General features: G+C 46.3%; 1 protein-coding gene across 2 annotated transcripts in view; it reads right to left on the bottom strand.

Moving 5' to 3' along the window:
* The window catches only part of hyal2b (hyaluronidase 2b), a 39,723-nt gene that overhangs the window by 32,648 nt on the left and 2,075 nt on the right, over positions 1 to 5,000 (bottom strand). Inside the window, exon 2 of one of the 2 annotated variants that reach the window (XM_017724815.2) lies at positions 3,722 to 3,888. The gene's annotated coding sequence lies outside the window, so the exon portion shown is untranslated. Of the gene's footprint in view, positions 1 to 3,721; positions 4,443 to 5,000 lie in introns of those variants that run through there. The other variant, XM_017724813.2, reaches the window with a different exon arrangement.

Genomic DNA, 5,000 nt, shown 5'->3' with positions numbered 1-5,000 from the left:
GTAATCCAATTTTTGCAGGGTAACATTGGCTTATCATTATTCTATGCATATTATTATATTATTTAACAGCCAATGTAGATCTTAAATATTTGTATCAATATGAATATTTTAAATATATTTGGCAGATTTTTGTTTGAACTTCACGTTCCACCTTAAATAGAAGTAAGCTGCGTTTTCTGTGCTAATTTGTCGTGGAGCAGTATAGCGGTCAAAACACAACACACCTGTGGAAGAGGTTTAACAGGTAAACTGCCCACTGCTGTGCATACCATCCCTGGCCACATTATCAGAAACCCCTCCCCTTTAGCACCACCTTGCTGGTGTGCAGTTAGAGACAGCAGCTCACCGGCTGCAGTATAAACAAGTGAATGAACTACAGTAGTAGCCATGACAACGGAGCCATAATCGGTCAGCCTGGTGGTTGACACATCTGCGCAACACAGAGAGTCCAATCCGACTGGCCCGGTCCAGATTACATACGCAGCGTTGGAGCCCGTTTCAGGTTCTCTTTGTGAAAGAGTGCGTGGTGTGCGAAAGTTTTGGTAAGTGAAAATAAGTTAACACACCCTCTACAGCCGCTCCGGCCTCAGCTCAGCAGAGACATCCCAGCACCTTCGCTTTGTCTCATACGCTCGTACCAGCACCACGCAGCTGTTCCACCACTCAAATGATATCTGGACAGCAGCGGTCAGACACTGAATGAGGTGAAGGGACTGAGTCTGTAACTTACACCTACAGAGTGCACCTGTATGGTAGATGTTTCCAATAAAGTGGCCACTCCATGTAGACTCTTCATATGTGGTTCAGTCTTGAAGGGTCTCGAAGCGTCTCTCTCTCTCTCTCTGACCTACGTTTAACCTCATCTCCCACCGTGACTGTCCTGGTAAACAAACACCTAAGCCCACCTTACTTTCCCACCCTGTTCTTCTGCTCTGAGTCAGCACCTCCAGGAGCTCCAAGATCCTCTGAAGCTGTGCAATAACAGAGAGATTTAGAGAAGAGCCCTCAGCCGGACAACGTCACCGGGGTCAGGGGGTTATAATAACAATTATAATAATGACAATTATGAATTTATTTATTAAACCTTTATGTAATAAAATCTTTATTTATATATTGCTAGTATATAAAACAGCACCCGATGACCGCTGGGATAGGCTCCAGCACCCCCGCGACCCAGAAGGAGAAGCGGCTTAGAAGAACATATTACATAAAGCAGCAACAGTAAAATAGTAAAGCTGAGAAATGAAAGCATCGTGAGCCGACGATGATGCCCGTGTCTGCGCATATCAACGTATAAACAGTCAGAATGTGGAAACTCGCACTGCCCAGACCAGCATCATCAAGAAATACGGCATTTATTAATATCAGCTTACAAATGCAGATACATTCATGCAGTAACCCAGCACCACCTAAACATCCTGCTCTTCCAGAGTTTAATGCCCATATGTGAGTAAATATATATACATATATGTAGTGTGTGTGTGTGTGTGTGTGTGTGTATCGCCATTTTGTCAAGTTGGACAAAAATTCTGGTTCCACTGACTTGCAATAAAAGTAATTTTTTTTTTACTTCTACTGTAAAGTTACAGGATTTTGTTGCAACAGCAGCGATATATATATATATATACACACACACACACACATATATATATATATATATATATATTTACACATTTATATATACAGTACTGTGTGAAAGTCTTAGGCACCCACATATTCAAAATCTATTTATTTGTGTAGTTTGTGTTTATTTGCTGAGGAAAGTGATAAAATTTGAATAAACAAAATGGACAGAATATGAATTAATAATGATATATTTTATATATATACAATCCACTTTCCAGGAAACTGTTCATCTAGGAATGCTCAGACCTCACACCCATAATGTGGTGGTGCACCAACTTGCTGGAAAAACTCAGGGAACGTGCCAGCTTCCAAAGTGGATTGGTCATCGTGGGCCAGTTGAATGGCCCCCAAGGTTTCCCGATCTGACCCCCTTAGACTTTTATCTTTGGGATCATCTGAAGGCAGCTGTCTATGCTGTGAAGATACGAGATGTGCAGCACCTGAAACTCCGGATGCTGGAAGCCTGTGCCAGCATTTCTTCTGCGGTGTTGCTATCAGTGTGTGAAGAGCGGGAGAAGAGGGTTACGTGTGTGTGTTTTCCTGTGTCAGGGAGGTCGAGTGCAGTGTGTTTCCTCTTCTGGAAGGTTTGACCCTCTCTTTCTCAAACGTGCAGGAAACTGCCCCCCACACACACACACAGCGGGACCACCCCTTGCAGAGACTCTGACGTCAGAGCGCAGCAAAACAGCTCCGAGCTCAAGGACAAACACTCATCAACAAGGTGAGGACGGGCACAGGAAGGTCACACAGGGTCATGGCTCAGTCCGGTGTTTTCCTGCTTCAGCGCCTGATTCAGCTTATTGCTCAACCGCCGAGTCACATCAGAGACAGAACCGCCGAGTCACATCAGAGACAGAACCGCCGAGTCACATCAGAGACAGAACCGCCAAGTCACATCAGAGACAGAACTGCTGAGTCACTTCAGAGACAGAACTGCTGAGTCACATCAGAGACAGAACCACCGAGTCCCTTCAGAGACAGAACTGCTGAGTCACATCAGAGACAGAACCACCGAGTCCCTTCAGAGACAGAACCGCCGAGTCACTTCAGAGACAGAACCACTGAGTCACATCAGAGACAGAACCACCGAGTCACTTCAGAGACAGAACTGCTGAGTCACATCAGAGACAGAACCACCGAGTCACTTCAGAGACAGAACTGCTGAGTCACATCAGAGACAGAACCACCGAGTCACTTCAGAGACAGAACTGCTGAGTCACTTCAGAGACAGAACTGCTGAGTCACATCAGAGACAGAACCACCGAGTCCCTTCAGAGACAGAACCGCCGAGTCACTTAAGAGACAGAACTGCTGAGTCACTTCAGAGACAGAACTGCTGAGTCACATCAGAGACAGAACCACCGAGTCCCTTCAGAGACAGAACCGCCGAGTCACTTCAGAGACAGAACCGCCGAGTCACATCAGAGACAGAACCACCAAAATGTCCAAAAGTGTCCAAAATGAATGGGTTAAGATGGAGCATCTGAGCAAAAAAACACATTTTAAACGTTAAATATTTCCTCATTTCCTGAAAACAGAACAGCATAAAACATTTTTAACACTGCTGTTATATTTTAAAATTCCTTTAAACTCAACATACAGGAGTTTAAAACGCCGCCTGATATGTTCATGACGTCAGTGAGCGCGAACAGCCAATGAGCTGCTCTGCTCGCCAACCAACCAGCACTCAGTAGCAGTTTTTGATGTAACAGAGGAAATAGGAAGTGGCCAGGCTCCTCATAAACAGCCTAAAATCCAGCTCTTTTGATTGGATTTCTTAATCGGATTTCTAGATCGATACTTATTTCCGGTATCGTTGTCTGTTCTCACACAAGCGCAGACTGATAACTCTGAAAGAAATCAGAGTGAGAGTTCACAGCACTGAGAAATCTGATCACTGAGCTAAACTCCAGCCAGTCTAGACCGTGTGCTGTTTGCATGACTGTTTGAATAATCAGACACCTGCAGAAATCAGATTATGACCAGATTATTGAGTGCATGTAAACGCGCTCAGTGATACGGGTGTGTGAGCGACAGGAGAACCAGAACCACAGCAACATCACACGTACAACGCTGACCGCTTTCAAATACTTACCATGTGTCATTGCTGTAATGTCTGTGGTTGAGCTCATCAACACGTCTGAGCTGAGGCTTTAGAATCACATTCGTCCGCCCAGGAACGCATGAGAACGGCCCACTCCTCTGAGACTGGCCGAGAAGCGCCAGGCCGAGAAGCGCCAGGCTGTGCAGATGATAAAAGCTCTGTGGGAAAAAGGCGACTGTGGTGAAAGTCGTGGTTCTGGATGTGTCAGACGGTTAAAGTGATAATTTAGATACTCAAAAATCTAAATTACACAATGTCCCTCTTACACTAAACATACTTGATGTCCGTGTGTGGAATCCCCCTCATGTCTCATATTTGCTGGTTGCTAACTCTCACCATAGCGGCGGTGACGCTTCAGGAACTGAAACTCTTGGGAAACTGGGCGAGTTTTCAGGTTTTCAGATCTGCTGCAGCTCATTGTGAAGATTTTCAGAGGAATCCAGGCAGAGTTACGGTTTCTAGACTATGAAAGACCAACTGGGTAAGCCAGACTGCTACAACTCCCCCCTGAGGCAGAGCAGCGCTACAGCTCTAGTTAGTTAAGACCACCAGAGACAGAAGCTGATTGTGGGTGAAAGAGATAAACAATGAACTTCCACTGAATTTCGATCTCGTTCCCACGCCTTACTAAATCGTGGCAACGCATTGGGATCCCATTCCCATGTGTTAATAAGGCATGGCAACTACTTAGAAAGGTGTCCATCCATCCATCCATTTTCTAAGCCGCTTCTCCGTCAGGGTCGCGGGGGGGTGCTGGAGCCTATCCCAGCAGTCTTCGGGCGAAAGGCAGGATACACCCTGGACAGGTCGCCAGTCCATCGCAGGGCAGACAGACAGACACTCACACCCAGGGGCAATTTAGCACGTCCAGTTGGCCTGACTGCATGTCTTTGGACTGTGGGAGGAAACCGGAGAACCCGGAGGAAACCCACACAGACACGGGGAGAACATGCACACAGAGAGGACCCTGGCCGCCCGGCCGGGGAATCGAACCCAGGCCCTCCTCGCTGTGAGGCGACAGCGCTACCCACCACGCCACCGTGGTCACAACTTAATTATCTTATTCCCACACGTTAACAAGGTGTGGCCTTGCACTATTTTTATTTATATGGCATGTCATCAGCAGGGCTCTGTCTAAAGGACAGCATAATGTCATAATTATTTTCAGGGACCGCCCAGAATTTTGATTGAGATATTCAGGGGGTCCCAGAGGTTAATTAGGGGATCCTGGACCCCCAGGACCCTGTACACTTCACACATTGGTTGATAT

This window comes from Pygocentrus nattereri, chromosome 21 (genome assembly GCF_015220715.1).
Source record: "Pygocentrus nattereri isolate fPygNat1 chromosome 21, fPygNat1.pri, whole genome shotgun sequence".
In the NCBI taxonomy this organism is placed as follows: domain Eukaryota; kingdom Metazoa; phylum Chordata; class Actinopteri; order Characiformes; family Serrasalmidae; genus Pygocentrus; species Pygocentrus nattereri.
Note: the sequence above shows the minus strand (reverse complement) of the source record. Positions and strands in the feature narration are given on the sequence as shown.